The sequence below is a fragment of the Prionailurus bengalensis genome, chromosome A3 (genome assembly GCF_016509475.1).
Source record: "Prionailurus bengalensis isolate Pbe53 chromosome A3, Fcat_Pben_1.1_paternal_pri, whole genome shotgun sequence".
In the NCBI taxonomy this organism is placed as follows: domain Eukaryota; kingdom Metazoa; phylum Chordata; class Mammalia; order Carnivora; family Felidae; genus Prionailurus; species Prionailurus bengalensis.
The window spans coordinates 52,107,947-52,130,411 of NC_057354.1; the positions used below are offsets into that span (position 1 = coordinate 52,107,947).

The 22,465-nt window shown below is 37.8% G+C and overlaps 1 protein-coding gene across 3 annotated transcripts in view; it reads right to left on the reverse strand.

Annotated features, from left to right (window-relative positions):
- LIMS1 (LIM zinc finger domain containing 1) overlaps positions 1-22,465 on the reverse strand; it is a 155,917-nt gene that overhangs the window by 127,814 nt on the left and 5,638 nt on the right. The window contains exon 1 of one of the 3 annotated variants that reach the window (XM_043553185.1): positions 18,279-18,350. The exons of the other annotated variants lie outside the window; for them this stretch is intronic. The gene's annotated coding sequence lies outside the window, so the exon portion shown is untranslated. Of the gene's footprint in view, positions 1-18,278; positions 18,351-22,465 lie in introns of those variants that run through there. 3 annotated transcript variants of the gene reach the window in all.

Genomic DNA, 22,465 nt, shown 5'->3' on the forward strand with positions numbered 1-22,465 from the left:
ATGCTCAACTGACCGAGCCCAGGAGCCCCTGTGATTGTTAATTTTGTATCAGAAGAAAAGGAACTTTGTTCAGTTCTCCCAGCACCATTTTTAAAGAGACTGTCTTTTTTCCATTGGATATTCTTCCCTGCTTTTGTCAACTGACAGAATGGGAAAAGATATTTGCAAATGATATATCGGACAAAGGGCTAGTATCCAAAATCTATAAAGAACTCACCAAACTCCACACCTGAAAAACAAATAATCCAATGAAGAAATGGGCAGAAGACATGAATAGACACTTCTCTAAAGGAGACATCCAGATGACCAACAGACACATGAAAAGATGCTCATCACTCTTCATCAGGGAAATACAAATCAAAACTACACTGAGATATCACCTCACGCCAGTCAGAGTGGCTAAAAGGAACAAACCAGAAGACTACAGATGCTGGAGAGGATATGGAGAAATGGGAACCCTCTTGCACTGTTGGTAGGAATGCAAACTGGTGCAGCCACTCTGCAAAACCATGTGGAGGTTCTTCAAAAAATTAAAAATAGATCTACCCTATGACCCAGCAATAGCACTGCTGGGAATTTACCCAAGGGATACAGGAGTGCTGATGCGTAGGGGCACTTGTACCCCAATGTTTATAGCAGCACTTTCAACAAGCGCCAAATTATGGAAAGAGCCTAAATGTCCATCAACTGATGAATAAAGAAATTGTGGTTTATATACACAATGGAATACTACGTGGCAATGAGAAAGAATGAAATATGGCCTTTCGTAGCAATGTGGAAGGAACTGGAGAGTGTTATGCTAAGTGAAATAATTCATACAGAGAAAGACAGATACCATATGTTTTCACTCTTATGTGGATCCTGAGAAACTTAACTGAAACCCATGGCAGAGGGGAAGGGAAAAAAAAAAGAGAGGGAGGGAGCCAAACCATAAGAGACTCTTAAAAACTGAGAATAAACTGAGGGTTGATGGGGGGGTGGGAGGGAGGGGAAAGTGGGTCATGGGCATTGAGGAGGGCACCTGTTGGGATGAGCACTGGGTGTTGTATGGACACCAATTTGACAATATATTTCATATTAAAAAAATAAATTAATTAAATTAAATTTAAAAAAAAAAGAAGAAAAGAAACTCTGGACATCATCACCAAGGAAGTGACTTCTTGAGTTGGATCTTAAATACAATTAGGAATTTACAAATATAAAAGAAACTAGGAGTGGGACTCGGTGGCCTGAGGAGATTATGAAGGGTTTATGAAGAGTTATTTAAGGCAAGTTAAGAGCAGAGGAAATGACATTTGGAGAAAAAGAATATACAGATTAGTAGAAAATTAGCAGTAAAATTAGGTTGGGGCTAAACTGTCAAGGGTTTAAAATGCCCTTATTATGCAGGTAATGGAAAACCAGTAAAGGTAATATAGAAAGTGAATCTGTTTCAGGCTATAGATAGAAGGCAGGCTGTATGAAGGGGGTGGGGGAGAAGCAGAGCTTAGTTTGATGAAACACAGAGAAGTCCTGCTTATTTGGCCAGCTCTGGAGAATCACCAAAAAGTTTCTTGAGGAATTAATTTAGCAGAAGTGAAGTTCAGGAAATAAACCACAGATAGGATTCAAAAAGACAATAAAGCAGGACTATAGAAAGAGAATGGCAGGAGTATCCAGTAGGAAAGTCTTCAAATAGAATAACAGAGAAGTCAAAGTAAGGGCCAATTTCAAGAGTGATAATAATGTGAAGTAAACAAGAAAAGTTAATAATCAACATTTAATAAAGTATATAGACTTTGCTAAAGAAAAGTCATTATCAATCTTAAAGAAGTTCACCTCAATGGTGAAAACAAAGCTTCTGGGAGTAATGTGGAAAGAAGGTGAGAAATGGGGCAAATTATTCAAGGAAGCTGTCTAAATAGAAGGCAAAAAGTAAGACCAGAAGGATACCAGTGTTAGGAAGAACTACTGGAAGAGAAAAGTACAGAGACAAGCTCCATCAGGAAGCTGAAAGGAACTGGATCCAGAACAAAGTAGAAGGGCTCTTCAGAAAAGAGGATGGGGGAGAGATACAGAAAAAGAGGAGACTGGTAGCCCACTTCCTAATTTTGCATTGCTGGAAGAAAAACTATTTTCCTTATCCCCATTCCAAACATGAAGAAATAATAAATAATCATAGCTCTCAATGCTGCCTGAAATACTTCTGTGCAGCTATACTGGATTAGAACACAGATATCTGCTAAGAAGAAAGTATTAACTAGCTAGTAGACAACCTGTTTTTTCTGGTTACTTCTAAGCAAATCAACAGTACACTTTGAGTTAACCCAACAAAGTTAAGTATGCTATATAAATGAGGCCAGATCTACAGTAAAGATACGCACACTAAAACAATCTGCCAGGGGCGTTTGGGTGGCTCAGTCAGTTAAGCATCTGACTTGGCTCAGGTCATGATCTCATGGTTCGTGGGTTCAAGCCCTGCGTTGGGCTCTCTACTAACAGCCTGGAGCCTACATCAAATTCTGTGTCTTCCTCTCTCTCTCTCTCTCTCTCTCTCTCTCTCTCTGCCCCTCCTCTGCTCATGCTCTGTCTCCCCCTCTCTCAAATGTGGATAATAAAACATTAAGAGAAATTTTTAAAACAATCTGCCAAACCACTTGGGGTTAAAGCAATGACTTGCTAATGATTCTAACCTTCTTACCTGGGTAACCTGACTGTCAGCATAAAAGGGAAATACCAGGGAATAAGAAGCTGAAAAATAGCAGTATTTTTAAATCAACAAAAAAGAAACTTATCAATTGCCTAAATTAGAAAATGTTGATTTATAATGAATATAATCATTTTAGCATCTACTTAAATTCAAGTCAGTTTCATCCAGAGTCCACAACCTCCCCCTCCCATTTGCTAACATAGTCTCAAATTACTCTTGTTTTGTTACAGTGATAACTGAAACAGGTTAAAGGTTTAAATAAAAGACTAAAAAGTGATCATGATATAGTGACATTATGAAACTTTAATAACTATCATTTTAAATACCTACATGATTTCACTAAACAGCTATCATCAGGCATTTTAAATGAGCTTCTATCATTACTTATGTATGTTCAAACTTCCTACTAGCATAAATAATGCTGCCAAAATCTTTTCACATTAAATTCTTTCCACTTTTAGAATAATCTTTTTTTTTAGGTTTTTTTTCACCTTTATTTATTTTTGAATAGTAAATTCAAAAATTTATTTGATGCTTAACCAACTGAGCCATCCAGGCGCCCCATACAATAACTTTCTTAGGTATGATTTACAGAAGTGGAAATTGTGGATTACAAGTTATAAATCATGTCAGACTTGACATGTATTGCCAAATTATTTTACTAATAAATTTTATCAATTATACCCTCATACCAGCAACATATGATAAACAGCTTTTTGGTTTGTTTTTTTTTTTTTAAAGTAAGCTTCATGCCCAGCTCAGAGCCCAACATGGGGCTTGAACTCAAGACCCTGAGATCAAGACCTGAGTTGAGATCAAGAGTCACACACTTAACCAACTGAGACACCCAGGTGCCCCATGATAAATATATTTCTTAACAAGCTCTGTAATAATGCAGGCAACTGATAATATCTTTGGTGAATCACTAATATTGAACACTTTTTATACTTTTGTATGCGTTATATTTTCTTTTGTTTCTATTTTTAAAATATTTTCTTTCTTCATTTTTTCCTACATATGTACTAGAGTTTCATATTCTGATTAACGCTTTCTATATTGTTTTGTTGTAAATTTTCTTCCCAGCCTCTTTTTTTAATTCATAGAAGTTTAATTTAGTCTTACTCAAATATATATTCTTGTAATTTATTCCTAAAAGTACTAAATTTAAAAAGTACTTTTCATTCTAGAAGTCTGGAAAACATTTGTTTCTATTTTATTTTAGTGTTTATCTGGCTTGAATTTTATAACTATTAAATATCGCCCTCTGGAATGTCTTCGGATATCATATAAAGCTCTAAACTTTTTCCCCCCAAATGCTAACAAATTATCTCACCATTTGTGGGACATTATGGAATAATCTGCCTCCTCTCCACTGCAAAGCCTTGTTTATCACAGTGCTCATACTACGAACTCTAGCCCATTGACGTATCTGATCCTACCTCAGAGACATACTGCGTGACTTGTACCAACCATGTGTTGAAACAGCAAACACAGCCAATGTCCTCTCCCTCACCACCTTTCTTCCTTCAATAACTAGCTTTTTGCTATTCTTGCCTGTTTATGCCTCTTAAGAAACTTCAGGATATTCCATCAATTTTATCAAAACAGTTCCACCTGGAAATCTGATGAATACTACTGAAGATATATTAATATGGAAAACTGAAGAAGTTCACGAGAAAATGTTAATGTTTGATCTAAAAGATTTAACCCATTCACCTAGAAGCTTCAGTAATACAGAATACAGCATCTTCCCATGTCAAATAACTGTTCCTGCACTAAGTCCTAAAGAAAAGAAATATGTACACAGTACTGTACAAATACTTGTACTTACACAGTATTACCGCAACTATGAAAAGCTGAAATAACCCTTCAAGTCTAATTTAATACTTCCTGGAAGCTAATTTATTAGCATTTACTCACACATTATTTTATAGCAGTATTTAAATATACTTCACTAAACCAAAAACCACATATACCAAATAAAATATACTATATCATTATTCATTCACTTAACAAGTATTTACTGACTGACCATTACTGTTATATGAGCTTGGGATACATTGGTATCCCAAAAAGCGTAAGTAGCTTTTTGTATGACAGTGCTATATTCTTAGAACTTAACCTCTTTATCAAAATATACTTAAAAACCAACCTCATATTTCAACTTCCACCCCATTTGTTCAGCTAACCTGGCACTGCTTCTTCCTAGAAAGCTTGATTAATCCTGACTGAGCATAAGAAAAATTCATCTCTAAAAAGTTCCCAACCCTGTATCCTTGGAGTTCCCATCACCCTCTTAATCACTCTTGCCTGCTGCAGGCTTCACATTCCAGAACCTATCACCACAACTTCCTTCATAGAAAGCACTCTAAATGACCAAATATATTATCAGAAAGGGATGTGAGTGTTTATTTTAGAAATCAAAAGGGCTCAAGCTCAGAAAACTCTTCTTTTCAAGTCTGGTCTCACGGTCCCAAAATGACCTTGGGGGGGGGGGGGTGGGAAAGACCTCTGAAATTGTGAGGAATCACTGCAACTTTTTTATCTTTTGTCAAGTTCAAAAGAGCTATATATTAAAATTAAGCATTACGTTTTACACTTCACCAGTGCCCTTTGTCATCATTAGTAACACTTCCAAAGGGAAAGCACCTGAAAGTAATGGAAAACCCAGGTCTATATAGAGTAGCAAAACTAAAGTAGCTTTCGTACAACTGCATAAGTACTCATGGTTAAAACGTTCTACTACAAAGCATTAAGATACTGCCTTAAACAGACATCTGCAGATGTTTCATGCTTTGTACAGATCTGGCAAATGCCCAAAAGACAAAAAATGCTCTCATTTTAAGATTTGAGTTAGCCAGCATTAAAAAAAAAAAAAAAAAAAAACACATTACGTCCAGAAACGCCATTAAATTATTTCAGACATTAGCCTTCCACCCACTTGAAAGTTACAGCATTGCAAATCTGGTCCATTTTATAAAACAGATAACCTAATATCCTATACATATATCTTCAAAAAATTTTTTAAACACGGTGTTTTCACCATTATCTTCAATCATGTAACTATATTCAATCACCCGAAATGGGCTAAGTGCTAACAGAACTTTCCAGATGTCATGGGGCTAGTCACAAAGCTCTTACTTCCTTGGATCATTTTAAAAAGGAAAACTAGTATAGAGGCGCCTAGGTGGCTCAGTATGTTAAGCGTCTGACTTCAACTCAAGTCATGATCTCCCAGTCTGTGAGTTTGAGCCCCACATCGGTCTCTGTCCTGATAGCTCAAAGCCTGGATCCTGCTTCAGATTCTTTGTGTCTCTCTCTCTGCCCCTCCCCTACTTCACACTCTCTTTCTCTCTCTCAAAAAATAAATGTTAAAAAAAAAAAACTAGTCTCTAACCATGTTTACAAAGGATTCATGACTATTACAAAAATATCACTACCCACACTCCTAAAACAAAAGGCTGTTCATTTGCTGTATGAAATTCTCCATTTCAAGATTCTAATGAAGACCACACTGTATTCCCTAAAACATGCTTCTATGTGACAAAATCTGCATTGTATTCCAAAGAAAGAACTATTCTGACAGCAACTCATTAAAACCCAAGGGAATCAATTTATTTTAATGTGGGCAATGACTCTAAACTGTGATTATTTTGTACATCATTTTCCCACACACTCTCTAAATGAGAAAATCTGAAAGTAGTAAATGAAATTTGTTTTGTTCTAAACTTTCCCATTAGAATAAGAGAGGTATTCAAGTCAAGCCTGAGGAATCAGGCTAAATTTTAATCTACATTTATATGCTTTAACTAGACACAAGGCCAAAGTCAAAATGCCAAAGGTCCCTTCTTTAATTATGCGCTTAGCACATGTCATTTTTACCTGACTACTTCTGTTTCTGTCTCTGTAAGACCAGGACCAAAATCTGAACCACTACCTCAGAGGGCACCCAGCCACTTGGAGCCAACAGTTGGAAAACTTCAGCCTGTGTTGACGATTTTCTCACCACCATGTTCTAAAGGTTTGTAAAAGAGATGTCCTCAGTCTCACCAAATCCCATCTCTCCCTCATACCACCCTTTGGTGATGACATGTAGAACGTTGCAATTCCCAACGACATCCTGACTGGTTGTCCACTCCCCTGGAATATGACTGGCCTACTTCCCAGCAATTTCAAGTTCAACCCCATGACTAGTAAGTGTGGAAGCACACTGGTTGTGTGGTGAAGTCAGAGTCTAAATGTCATTTGTAATCCAAAGGATGAAGAAAAACACATTACTCAAAATGTATATTAAATTTAACTTCAAACACAACTCCACCTGATGAAGTCCACCATCCTTTCTTCTTATCATATAATGAAATCAGAATCCAGGGGTTCCTGGGTGACTCAGTCGGTTAAGTGTCCAACTTTGGCTCAGGTCATGAGTTCATGGCTTGTGAATTCAAGGCCTGTGTCAGGCTTTGTGCTGACAGCTCAGAACCTGGAGCCTGCTTCGGACTCTGTGTCTCCCTCTCTCTCTGCTCCTTCCCTGCTTGTGCTCTCTGTCTCCCAAAAATAATGTTAACAACAACAAAAAAAGAACTCTAAATCAGTCATTTCATCTCCCCAGTCACAGGTTAAAGTCACAAAGACATAATTACAGTCAGGGAGGCATCTACTAGAAAGGAAAAAGTTTTAATGAAAGCACAAGCATCATTAAAGAAATGTTGCTTTCCATTAAAAAAGTGAATATCATTAACATTCAAATGATTTGTAGGTGCTTTTAAAAAGTCTCCATAAGCAACTTACCTGACCCTTTACAGATTATTTTTTTTCACATCTCTCATTGGATAACATGTTAAAGATAACATGTTTCATATCTCTCACTGGACAACACGTTAATGATAAGGTGTTTCATAGCTTTCATTGGACAACATGTTAGTGATATTTAACACGAACCATTTATACCACTGCCTTAAAAAAGGGTCACTCAAATTAGAGACAGGTTTGCTACGTAATGAATAGCTAAGCTTTGCTAGTTCCACTACAAACAACACAAATATTAACTACATCCTTGGATGGTGTGGTTATATGCTAATGAATAGGGATCGCTAGGTGTGAAGAGGAAGTTATCCACACTCCAGTGGGCTTCCTGACGGCACCTGAACTGGATGGGCTCACAATACAAAGGCAACATGCTCTTCAAGAGTTGCGAGGCAGCCTGAAAGTGAGGTAAAAAAAACACCGGTCCAAGTGAGAGAATGCGGGATCTCAACTCTAACTTAAGTGCTTGCAAAATGGAAGTATTATGTAGGTACCATGGACAATGTACTTTTCTGAGCACAGATCTCATGCTCAGTATAGTTAATACAAAAGTGATATATGGTAAGGCAGCACTGGACTTCCCATAGGGACTGGACTCTATTATATAGTAACACTTGTTATCTGTCAAGTTGTACCAACGGGTTACCAAATTAGTTAATAGGGAAGAAGCTTCTCTTTTTAGAAGCACTTGCAGATAGGACATGAAATGTCTTAAACAACAATAGCATCACTTTGCAACCTCTTAATGAACTAATGATCTAGACTGAAAGTCTGCAAAATATGGCCTGTCGCCTATTTTTGTATGAGCTGTGAGCTGAAAGAGTTCTCGCATTTTTATATTTATTAAGGAATTCTTCATTTCTCCATTTTTATCAACCACACATATATCAATAAATACATAGAGTGCCTAATGTGCTAGGCACTGTTCTAAATGTTTTACACATAGTAGCTTATTTAACTCTGTGACAATCACAGGGGATGAGTACTATTACACATGAGGCAGAGAGAAGTCAGACAATTACCAAAAGGTAAGAAGCTGGGATTGAGCACAGTTTAGCTCCAGAATCAATGCTCTTACTTTCCATGTGTGCCACTTCCCATTTGTAATGTCTAATTGGCACAGATCAGTGAAACCAATGGCTCTTTTCATTTCAGTAAGATGGAACTGGAAAAGGGGCCAGGCATCCCTGGGGGAGAAACCATTATCCTTCAAGTCAGTTACTGGATCCAAGCTCCAGTTCCTTCTATGTCAGTTTTGCACCCAGAATACATCTTCTAAATTTCCAAACCTCCAATTCTTAGTGTGAAGATAAAAATGTTCATATTTGGGGCGCCTGGGTGGCTCAGTCGGTTAAAGGTCCGACTTCAGCTCAGGTCATGATCTCGCGGTCCGTGAGTTCGAGCCCCGCGTCGGACTCTGGAGCTTGTTTCCAATTCTGTGTCTCCCTCTCTCTCTGACCCTCCCCCATTCACGCTCTGTCTCTCTCTGTCTCAAAAATAAATAAACGTTAAAAAAAATGTTCATATTTACTTTAACTCACTCATTTACTATTACTGAGCGCCTAATGTCAGGAATTGTTGCTGGATCTTGGTACATAAAGGGGAATGGAGAAAAATCATTTCCCTGAAGGAAATCAGTCTAAAGCAGAGATATGGGAAAAGAACCCCTTACATGCTATGTGGAAGGTTTCACACCATAGGAGCTACTGTATGTTAAGAATAATATACACAGTGGAGAGAGAGAAATATGTAACATTTCTCTAGGTAAGGAAAAGGGAAATGTGCCATCAGGGAAAACATCATGGGAAAGATGGTTTTTGAAATGAATTTTGAAAGATTAGGAATGCCTCTCAGAACATAAAAATGTTAGGGAGACAGGGTATGTAAAGACATGAAGAAACACAGAAGAGATCCTAATTTCAAACAATTCTGAAAGTGTAGAACACATCTCCTGGGCAGCTGAGGGTAGGGGTGTATGCATCTTAAGTGGGGCTGGAAAAGTAAGGACTGAGGAAGAAGACTAAATATTTCATCAATTCCAAAGCACTGCAAAAATAGACAATGGTTCTTAATATATTCTTTACTAAAGACCCAAGTCCTTACTGACAGTCGGACATCTCCTCGGTTGATGCAACACCAGCAATGTACAGCTCTAGACAATCTTACAATGTGGGAGCCTTTCAAATACATCAGACTCTGAAAAGATTATTCCTGAGCTCTACTGCAGAAGCATCTGAGATGGAATTATAATTTTCCATGTAAAATGGCGATTTTTAAACACTCTAGTTCTCAGTTAGATGCTCTGCATTTGGAGAAGCCAGCCTGTGTTCCTGACAGAAACTTAGAGAAATCTGAGATCTAAAGGATCCTTTAAAAAATATGTTTACGTATCTATTTATTTTTGAGAAGCAGGGGAAAGGGCAGAGAGAGAGGGAGACAGAGAATCTGAAGCAGGCTCTGAGCTGTCAGTGCAGAGCCTGGTGTGGGGCTTGAACTCACAAACCGTGAGATCACGACCTGAGCCGAAGTTGGACGCTTAACTGACTGAGCCACCCAGGTGCCCCGAAGGGGTCCTTTAAAAAAGACTTTTCAGCCATTTCCTTTTGGAGATGTGAGGGTCCAACATACAGAGCCTGGATTACCCACATAGCTGCTCCAATTTCGTATGTGTCCCTCTGCTTTTGGTAAATAAGGCAAGAAATTAACATAATTTTTTTTAAATATAATTTATTGTCAAGTTGTCTAACACACAAGTGTATACAGTGTGCTCTTGGTTTTGGGGGTAGATTCCCATGATTCATCGTTTACATACAACATCCAGTGCTCATCCCAACAAGTGCCCTCCTCAATGCCCATCACCCATTTTCCCTCTCTCTCCCGCCCCCCATCAACCCTCAGTTTGTTCTCTGTATTTAAGAGTCTCTTATGGTTTGCCTCCCTCTGTTTGTAATTATTTTTTCCCCTTCTCTTCCCCCCATGTCTTCTGTTAAGTTTCTCAAGTTCCACATAGGAGTGAAAACATATGATATGTCTTTCTCTGACTGACTTATTTCACTTAGCGTAATACCCTCCAGTTCCATCCATGTTGCTGCAAATGGCAGGATTTCATTCTTTCTCATTGCCAAGTAGTATTCCATTGTATATATAAACCACATCTTCTTTATCCATTCATCAGTTGATGGACACTTAGGCTCTTTCCATAATTTGGCTATTGTTGAAAGTGCTGCTATAAACATTGGGGTGCATGTGCCCCTTTGAATCAGCACTCCTACATCCTTTGGATAAATACCTAGCAGTGCAATTGCTGGGTTGTGGAGTAGTTCTATTTTTAACTTTTTGAGGAACCTCCACACTGTTTTCCAGAGTGGCTGTATCAGTTTGCATTCTCACCAACAGTGCAAGAGGGTTCCTATTTCTCCACATTCTCGCCAGCATCTGTTGTTTCCTGATTTGTTAATTTTAGCCACTCTGGTGTCAAGTGGTATCTCGATGTGGTTTTGATTTGTATTTCCCTGATGATGAGTGACATTGAGCATCTTTTTTTTTTAATTTTTTTTACATTTGTTTATTTTTGAGAGACAGAGTGAGAGCACAAGCTGGGGAGGGGCAGAGAGAGAAGGAGACACAGAAAGAATCTGAAGCAGGCTCCCAGCTCTGAGCAAGTGTTCAGCACAGAGCCCGATGCGGGGCTTGAACCCACGAACCGTGAGATCACGACCTGGGCCAAAGTCAGATGCTCAACCAACTGTGCCCCTGTTGAGCATCTTTTCATGTGTCTGTTGGCCATCTGGATATCTTCTTTGGAAAAGTGTCTATTCATGTCTTCTGCCTATTTCTTCACTGGATTGTTTTTTGGGTGCTGAGTTTGGTAAGTTCTTTATAGATTTTGGATACTAACCCTTTATCCGATATGTCACTTACAAATATCTTTTCCCATTCCTTCGGTTGCCTTTTAGTTTTGTTGATTGTTTCCTTTGCAGTACAGAAGGGTTTTTTCTTGATGAGGTCCCAATAGTTCATTTTTACTTTTATTTCCCTTGCCTTTGGAGACGTGTCAAGAAAGAAATTGATGTGGCTGAGGTCAAAAAGGTTGTTGCCTGTTTTCTCCTCTAGGGTTTTGATGGTTTCCTGTGTCACATTTAGGTCTTTCATCCATTTTGAGTTTATTTTTGTGTATGGTGTAAGAAAGTGGTCCAGTTTCAATTCTTCTGCATGTTGCTGTCCAGTTCTCCCAGCACCATTTGCTAAAGAGACTGTCTTTTATCTATTGGATACCCTTTCCTTTTGTCAAAGGTCAGTCGGCCATACATCTGTGGGTCCAATTCTGGGTTCTCTATTCTATTCCATTGGTCCATGTGTCTGTTTTTGTGCCAATATCATATTGTCTCGATGATTACAGCTTTGTAGTAGAGGTTAAAGTCTGGGATTGCAGCATGATAATTTAATTCAAGTTTCCTAAAAACACATTTATTTTCCCTACCCTAATTGACTCTCCATTTTACTCTTAGAGAGTGTCAGTGAAAATTGGGAGTAGGCATTGTCTGGGAATATTATATCAATGTAATAAGTCTATACAATTTTCAGTAAGACACAGGTGGAAAAATGATAGCTGTTGCCCTTAGGTAAGCATGGATTTTTAAAAATTAAGTGTTTTACGATCATTGTAGATTCGCATGCAGTTCTAGGAAATAATAGATATCTTATGTACACTTTCCCCAGTTTCTTCAAATGGTAAAATCTTATGAAAATGTAGCACATTAAGATCAAGTACAGTGAAGATATGAAACATTCTATCACCACAAGGATTCCCCATGTGGCCCTTTCATACCTATACCCTCCCTCCCTCTAACCCCCAACCCCCATCTCCTCTTAACCCCTGGCTACCACTAATATGTTTTCCATCTCTATAATTCTGTCACTTAGAAATTATTATATAAATCAAGCCACACAGTATGTGACTTTTGACATTGGCTTTTTTTTCCATTCAGTATAATGCCCTTAAGAACCATCCAAATTGTCACAAAAATCAATAGTCTAGTTCTTTTTATTGCTGAATAGTATACCATGGTAGAGAGGAACTACACTTTGTTTAAGCATTTACCTGCTGAAGGACATCTGGCCTGTTTCTAGTATGCGGGTATTAAGAATAAAGTTGCAGAACACCTGGGTGGCTCAGTTGGTTAAGCGTCTTTTGATTTCAGCTTCGGTCATGATTTCACCGCTCACGGGTTTGATCCCTGCATCAGGCTCTATGATGACAATATGGAACCCGCTTGGGATTGATTCTCTCTCTCTCTCTCTCTCTCTCTCTCTGCCCCTCTCCTGCTCATGCTCTCCCTCTCTCTCTTGCTCTCAAAAATAAATAAACAAATAAACTTAAAAAAGAAGGAATAAAGTTGCTTCCTGGATATTCAGTCAATCTTACTTCCTTGGGATAAATTCAGTCACGATGTACAATTCTTTTTATGTTTTTGGATTCAATTTGCTAATATTTTGTTGACAATTTTTGCATCAATGTTCACAAGAGGTATTGCTGGTTTGCAGTTTCTTTTTTTGTGTGATGCCTTTGTCTGACTTTGGTGTTAGGACAGTGCTAGCCTCATAGACAGCATTGGGAGGTATTCTTTCTAATGTTATCCTCTGAAGGACTGTAGAAAAATGGTATAAATCTTAAAATAGTTGGTAGAACTTGCCAGTGAACCCATACGGGCCTGAGTTGTTGTGGAAGTTTGTTTGTTTGTTTGTTTATTCATTCATTCATTCATTCATTCATTCATTCAATTTCTTTCATACATATAAACCTATTCAGATCACCTATTTCTTCTTGTGTGAGTTTTGGCAAATTGTGTCTTTCAAGGAATTGGTCCATTTCACATAAATATCACTGGGCACGGAGTTGTTCACGGTATTTCTTTCTTATCCTTTTGATTTCCATGGGATGGGATCTGTAGTGATATCTCCTCTTTCATTTCTGGTATTAGTAATTTGTATCCTCTTTTTTTTTTCTTAGCCTGGTATAGCCTTATCACTTTTTTTTTTTAGCCTTATCACTTTTGTTAAACTTTTCCAAACACCAGCTTTTTGGTTTTACTGATATTCTCTATTCATTTCCTGTTTTGAATTTCACTGATTTCTGCTCTAATTCTTATTACTTTTTTTTCCTTCTGCTTATTTGGATTTAATTTGCTCTTCCTTTTCTAGTTTCCTAAGGTGAAAACTTAGATTACTGATTTTAGTTCTTTTTTATTTTCTAATATATGCATTCAGTGGTATAAATTTCCCTCTAAGCACTGCTCCCACTGCAGCCCACAAACTTTGATAACTTGTGTGCTCATTTTCATTAGTTGAAAATATTCTTACATTTCTCTCTGAGATTTCTTCTTTGACTCATGTATTATTCAGAAGTGTGTTTTAATCAAATATTTTATGGTTTTCCAGTCTTTTTTCTGTTGTTGACTTCTAGTTTAATTATGTTGTGGTCTGACAGCATAATTGTCTGGTTTCTATTCTTTTAAATTAGGTAAGTTTTACTTTATGGCCCAGAATGTGGTCTATCGTGTTGACTATTCTATACGAGCTTGATAAGAGTGTATATTATGCTACTGCTGGATAAAGTAGTCTCCAGATGTCAATTTCCAGTTAATGATGGTGTTGAACATAGTTCAACTATGTTCTTACTAATTTTCTGCTGGGTGTTGAAGTCTCTAATTATAATTGTGGTTTTGTCTATTTCTCCTTTTACTTCTACTGGGTTTGCTTCCCATGTTTTACAGCCCTGTTGTTTGGTAGAGACACATTTGGGATTGCTACATCTTCTTGGTAGACTGATCCTTTACATAACCCCTGTCTCTGGTAAGTTACTTTGCCCTGAAGTCTACTTTATCTGTTATCTGTATCTGATATATTAACACTATCACTCCTGATTTCCTTTGATTTAAAAAAAATTTTTTTCTTTAACATTTATTTATTATTGAGAGACAGAAAGACACAGAGCATGAGCAGGGGAGGGGGAGAGAGAGAGGAAGACACAGAATCTGAAGTAGGCTCCAGGCTCTGAGCTGTCAGCACAGAGCCTGACGCGGGGCTCGAACTCATGAACAATGAGATCATGACCTGAGCTGAAGTCGGTTGCTTAACCAACTGAGCCACCCAGGCGCCTGATTTCCTTCAATTGATGCTTGCATGTTATATCTTTTTGCATCCTTTTCCTTTCAATCTGCCTATATCATTATACTATATTTGAAGTGAGTTTCTTACATATGATATAGTTGGGCCACACTGTTTAACCTACTCCATAAAATTCTGTCTTATAATTTGTATACTTAACCTACTTACATTTAATGTAATTACTGATATATTGGGGCTTAAGTCTGCCATTTGTTTTTTGTTTATTCTGTTTGTTTGTTTTCTTTTTTCTGTCTTTTTGTGGGTTACTTCAACACTTTCTAGAATTCCACTTTGATTTGTCTAGTTTTAAGGGTATCTCTTTGATATCTTTGTGGCTGCTCTAAGTATACCATATATATGTAACTTATAGTCCTCAGGTGTCCTCATTTTACCACCTTGAGTGACGTATACAAAACTTTCTCCTATAACCCTTTACCATCCCTGTTTAAAAATTTTCTCTACATTAATTTAAAATCACATCACTGTTACAATTTTGCTTCATTCATCAAACATAACTTTGAAAATTCAAAAGCAGAAAGTCTATAGTATTTATTCACATTTATGCTTTACCACGTTCTTTCTTCATTCTTAAGTTTCCACGGTTCATTCTTTTAAATTTTTTTTTAATGTTTATTTATTCTTGAGAGAGAGACAGAGACAGAGTGTGAGTGGGGAGGGTCAGACAGAATTTGAAGCAGGTTCCAGGCTCTGAGCTGTCAACACAGAGCCTGACATGGGGCTCGAACTCACGAACTGTGAGATCATAACCAGAACTGAAGTCAGATACTTAACCGACTGAGCCACCCAGGTGCCCCATGGTTCATTCTTTTATAATTTCCTTTCTGTTTAGAAAACTTCTCTTACCCATGGGGGAACAGTGAGGAGAGTGAGGTGTTAAGATCTGCTGATCACAAATTCCCTTAGTTTCTCTTCATGAGAATTTACTGCATCCCTTCTATTCCTGAAGGATATTTTCAGAGAATATAGAATACCAAGTGACAATTATTCCTTCTAAATTTGAAAATATTACGCCAATACCCTTTTGGCCTCCATAGTTTCTGATGAAAACTCTGCTGTCATCCAAATTCTCTCCTATAAAGGTAAGGTGTCATTTTTCCCCTTTCTGGCTGCTTTCAAGGTTTTTTTTTTTTAGGTCTTTAGTTCTCAGAAGTTTAATCATTATGCATCTTGGACTGACTTTCTTTGGGTTTATTCTGTTTGTGGCTTGTGCAGCTTCTTGAATCTGTATGTTTATGTTTCCTGCAAACTGGGGAAATTTTCAGCCATTATTTCCTCTAGTATTTTTCTACCCTACCCCCTATCCCTCTCCTTTCAGAATTCAAATGACACAAAGTTAGCTCTTTTGTTATAGTTCCACAAGTCCCTGAGGCTTTGTTTTTTCCCCCAGTCTATTTTATCTCTGTTGTTCACACTGGGTAATTTTTACTATTTTACATTCCAGTTCACTGATTCCTTCCTCAGTCCCCTTCAGTTGAACCCATCCACTACCGAGTTCTCCATTGAGATTTTTATTTTGGTTATTATATTTTTGAGCTGCAGAACTTCCATTTGAATCTTCTTTATATCTTATTTCTTTGCTGTGGATTTCTACTTCCTCATTTGTTTCAAGCATCTTCACAATAGCTCACTGAAGCATTTTTATTATGACTGCTTTAAAATCTCTGTCAGATAATTCTAACATTTCTGTCATCTTGGTGCTAAAATCTATTTATTGTCCTTTTTTCTTCACTTTGAGATTTTCCTGGTTCTTGCTAGGATAAATTATTTCCTAATAAAACATGAATATTTTCATACTATGTTATGAAACTGGCTTTCTCTGAAATCTCTTTGGCAAAGGAGTGCTCTCATTACTGTCAAATGGAGGTGGAAGTATATGTTCCCCATTGGCCTCTGTTGACACCCAAGATGGGGATTCTTCACTAATGGTGAGCCAGGATGAGAGTTCTAGTTCCCCACATTGTCTCTACTAACACTGTGATAATTGGGAGAGGGGGGCAGTAATTACCAGCTGTGAAATTACCAGTATGAAAGTCTTGATTCCTTGACATTCACTGACCCCACCATGACAGAGGTGTTGGGGTACCTGGGTCCAGCCTGGTGAGTCTAGTCTCCCCCTTGGACTCTGCTGGCATGAGTAGTGGTGTGGCCACAGTTTTTTCTGGGTGTTTGATTGGAGTACAGCATATGCTGTCTAGATGTTTTATATCATGTTAGACTGTCTCTCTCCTGGTCTTTTGGCTACAGAGAGCAGCCCTTTGTTGTGGATTTTTGATCTGATCTGTTGGCATTTCCAGACTGCCAGATTCTTCAGCTCCAAGTCTGGAATATATACGTTAAAACCCAGAGAATTTAGTATTCTGCTGGGATCTGATGAACAGATTTAGCAAGCTACCAAAACACATAAACCTTACTTAGATGCCAATTCAGAATACCTATAAAATAAAATGGATACCTGAAATAAATGGAAAGTTTAACTGAGTAGTTGATGATACCAAGGAATTGTAAGTAATATTTTTCAGGTGTGATAATGATGTTGTAGTGACATTTAAAAAGTTTTATTAGAAGAGTCCTTATCTTTTAAGGATACATATTAAAATCTTTATGATATGCCATAGGAAAGAGAGGAATGAAAAAAGACTGGCCCTCAAAGATTTACCATCAGTCAATAATTAGTGAAGCTGAGTGGTAGCACATGGGGATACATTAATCCCTCCAGTTTTGTAAATGTCTGAAATTCTCCATAATAAAAAATTTTAAAGTACAGATTTCATGACATTTTCCCCCAAGAAGTACAGGAAGAGGGTGAGCAATCTGCAGTTAGTATGATCCCCCCACGCTGTTGGTCTGTGGCCCATGTATTGAGACTGAGAGTCACGACTCTCCCCTACAATGTTCCAAATAAAGCAGCCCCTGGTTCAACACTGCCATGACCGATATGTCTCTACCTCCAAAGAGATCTCAATAAACATTTGACTGATCCCCACATCTTAAATAAATAACAGTAAGTCTGTAACAGGTGACAAATGATCGTTTCCTCCTTTAAATTTCTAAAAGACTTTTTAAAACTTCTCCTATGATACCTGTATACACATATGAGATGCAATACAAAGTAGATAAATGTAATCCCTCACTATATTATAATATGCTCCACAGCATACACAAATGAATGCACACTGAATTGGAACTATCTTCCCAAATTTATAAATAATACTTTAGTATATACAAGCATAGATAGCCAAGAGTTCAAACTTAACATAGGAGTCACTTGTGTGTTGCACACAAGCATCCACACACTAAATTTAAGTAAATAACTTAATCTTATCCAATATGTTCTCTAGGAGGCCAAGAAAGAAAAGACTAACAAGAGGTTGAAGCAGCCAGGGAAACCATCTTCAAGTTTAAGCTGGGCCTTGAGCACAAGATTTGGAACTCTCTGCCTCACAAAAAAGGAAAAACCAAGTTCAGAAAGAAGAACTGTTGTATGTCTGGCAATAAGATGATGTAAAGAAAGAGTAGTGGGGAATAAAACTGGATAGGCTGGCTGGCACGCGAAGATAAGAGAAAGATTTGAAACACAGGCAAAGTAGACAGCTCTGACCTACTGAATACTGAAGCAAATGGAGGAGACACAGGTGAACCCCGGCTCTGTCATGAATGTGGAACTTGGTGAGTTCTTCATCTCTTGAGTTTAGATAACTCATCTGTAAAAGTGGGCATAAAAAAACTCTACCTCACGATGTGACTGTGAAGGTAAAATTTGTTACATAAATGTTCAACATCTTTAAAGTACTTTTTGTCGAAGTAGGTAATTAATAAAAGGTGGTTATCACTAAGAAAGCTTTCAAAAGCTTTGTCAGTGGACTGACAATAAAACGAAATTATCTAAATAAACATGGATGACTAAACATCGTTTGAATTTCTTCCTAATGTTTCATGGGTGCTGGGTCTCCACCACTAGTATACACTACACTGAAGAGTTAAGTTAAACCAAATGTGAAAGCTATGTTGTTTTACTCAAAGTGTGATGGGTTTATTCAACGGTGTCACAGGCACTAAGCAGAACCAGCACTTAATTTTCCATTCACTAACAAATGAAGAAATAAAAGGAGAAATAAAGTTGATTTAAATCTAGTTTGTTTTTCTTTGGACATTTAACAAATTTTGATTAAGACATTCCTTTAGATTCAGAGATCACAATTTGGCAGAAAAAGTTAGACATATACACAAACAAGTATAACACAAAACAGAAGCTGATAACTACCAAAAAAAGTCTAAATGCTTTCAGAGGACAAACACAAGCTCTGAATCCCTAATTCCCCAAGCACACAACAAGGGCTCAATAAATGTTCCAGAAATTCATTATTTCATGAGAGAAGTGGCAATTTTGTCCCAAGTGCCAAAAAGACACAGGAGAATATGTTTTCTGGCCCAAAAGAATAAATAGTATGAACAAAGACACAGGGACGGGAAACACTAGATGTTTTCGGAAAATGGCAAGTAGGTGAGAGTTTAGTGAAACACAGACTAAGGGAACAGTGTGTGACAAGGCTATAAAGACAAGCTGGGGCCAGACCACAAAGAGCCTTAAACTTTAGGCTGAAGAGTTTGGACTTTGTGATAGGCAATAAAAAGCCTTCTCAATATTCTGAAAAGTGGAGTAATATGACCAAAGTGGTGCTGCAAGAAAATCTGGAGCCAACATGAATGACAGAATAGTCAAACTGGAAGACACTCTAGAGTTGAGACCATGTCTTATTTGCCTTTTCAATCCCCACAGCTGTATGTGCACTGTACCTTATATATTAAAAAAATCTGTGGAATCTACTGAATTGAGAAGAAGGAACAACCAGCTGTGGCAGAGGCAGCAACTGCATCCCCTCTCTTCCATATTATATTAGTAAGGCAGATTCCATACGGAATAGCAATGCATCCAGCTTTAAAACAAAAAAACACACAAAAACAAAACCAACAACTACTACACTTACCAATGAGAAATAATTTACAATCTGTTTAAGCAGCTGGTATATTTGTCACTTAACTGATATATCAGTAAAGAAGCCTATCGATAGGAAGGAAACTCTCAGACTATGCCATGTGAGGGCAGTGGACATGTGTGGGTAAAAAGACCTAAGGCTCTGGGAATGAACAAATACAATCACCATCATGTGTGCCTACGAATCCCATGCCCCAAAAAACACATTTCACAAAAGGAATCCACCTGAAAAAAAGAGTGACATCCAGGACCTCTGTGACAGAACAATTCTAAGGCAACATTTAGTAATTCATTTGGACATTTCCAGAATCACTATGTTAATGGGGCTCAGATAGATAAAAGGCTCAGCCTTCAAGGCATTTACAATATAGATAGGAAGATAAAATATATATGTAACAAACTATTAACAGTGCAATTTGAATGCAGTAATAGGATAGGACTCCACACTATCTTCAAAGTTTGGGGTCTAGTCCTAAGCACTAGAGCCACTCATTCTGTGGCCTTGAACACAGATAAATAAAATTACCTCTCTATCCAACTCCTAACCTATAAAATAAAGGAACAGTTTAGTGGACTACTATAGTAGGCCCACAAAAGCATTGAATACATCAGTTTAGTAGATTCTTTTTCCCACATGAAAACATTTTTTAAATGCTAGGCAAATTTCTTAGATCTTCATGTTACTGTAATTGTGTTTTCAGTATATGCTAACAGAAAGCATACAGTACAAAAATGCTACCACAAATCTCATAACACTTTTAAAAGAATCTGTACTTTATCAACATTTAAATGACAAACAGGAACACACAAAATTATGTGTTCCACCTCAAATGTTTAATATGCATATATATTTTATTTTGCATTCTCTAAGTCTTCCCCAGCCTTAATATTGTTTTCTTACACTCACTTGAAAGGTAATCAGGATGAGGGTGGAAAAGTTAGTAAGAAAGGAATGAGAAAGAAATATGGATAAAAAAAAAAATTCTAAGGTAGGAACTCAGCAAGAATGTGGGTACAGGAAGTAAAGGAAAGAAAGAAATCACGAAGGACTGAATCAATGCCATTAACAGACAGTGAGGTCAGAAGTTGTAAGCTTGGAAAAAACAACCAGGATGATAGGAAAAAATCAACATCAACAACTACAGTTAACTATTAACTGAACACCTACTATGTTCCTGGCATGAAGTCAGACCCATTAAAAAATTTTACATGCACAAGGTTAAAAAAAATCAAAACAGGGGGCCTAGGTAGCTCAGTCAGTTGAACGTCTGACTTCAGCTCAGGTCATGATCTCATGGTTTGTGAGTTTAAGTCCCATATCAGGCTCACTGCCGTCAGCACAGAACCCACTTCATATCCTCTGTCTCCCTCTCTCTGACCCATTCCTGCTTGTGCTATCAAAGAAATAAAAAGTAAACATTAAAAAAGATTTTAAAAAAAAATCAAAACCGTACGAAAAGGCACATAGTAAAAAAATTCCCCTTTCATTCTAGATTCCTAAATTCCTTAGATTCATAGACTGCCTCTCCAGGGGCAACAATTACTAACAACTACATTTGTATCTTTCAGAAATCTTTATATTTGCCATTATATTTAATGCTCACAATGATTCTCTGAGATAGATATTACTTCATAAATTAAGGAAATAAGCCTTAAGGAGCTTAACCGGGTAAGGCCACAGAGCCATGAAGGGCCAGAAGTGGGACTGGAACATGGGTCCAACCATCCATGCACACACCCACTCTACCCTCAGGTATCTCCTATGGAAGCACTGGCACAGATGTTCAAAGGGCTTGTAATAACAAAAATCTGTAACTGAAATGTCTATCAAGGGCTGGTTATGTAAGTCACATCACATGCATACTTTGAACTACTATACACAGCCAATCTAAAGTTAAAACTTACAGTAGATCTAGATATGCCACACAGGAAAACCTGTAAGACAGCTTATTAAGTTAGAAAAAACAACTGTCAGGAAGGGGGTGTCATAGACTCTGGGTCTGGAGTTCTTTCTTGTCCAGCAAGAAAGTGGGATGCAGGATTAAAAATGCGAGAGATGCTAACATCCAGGAGAAGACAAGAGCCCCAAGTAAGGGTCCTTGCTCCATTTTTATTGGGATCAGAAGGCTTACAAATGTGGTGATGGGTGTGCACAAAGAGATCATGAATCTGTGAACATTAACTCAAGGGCATAAGGGAAAGGGGGTTTTGAAGATATGCGGGATTAGGGGTTTGGGTCAATACAAAACAAAATCCTGGTGCCAGGCAGAAGGTTGTTTACAGCAGACCTAAGGCCCCACCTCTGTTTAGCTAAACTGGCCTAGGGGACAAGAAAGACAAAGCATGCTATCTCAGGGTCAACAAGGCACCTTTCTTTTGCTAATTAGCTCCCCTCTGGGCAACTTCACTCTGCTGAGGTCCACTGCCCTATTTACCTGTTTACCTAATTTGGTCCTTCCTTCTTGCGAAAGCAGCTTTCAGCTATTACTAAATTGGGGGGCATTTCCACCCTGAATACCTAATCTTGTTTACCTCATCTTGGATGTTTTCATCCTGAGGTTCCCTATTCCTATACCTTTGTCCTATACTGAGAGCCTCTGCCCCACTTTACCTATTCTGGGGGACTTTGCCCCGTTTACCTAATCTTATTTACCCAAACTTGGGTGTGTATATCCTATGGCTTTCTATTTCTTTATGCCTTCCTAACCCATGGGTGCAAGCTCAGGGAATTCCTAAGCTTATTCCCCACATTGGGGCAATACTGTTTAATGGGCCTAGAGTTTCAGTTTGGG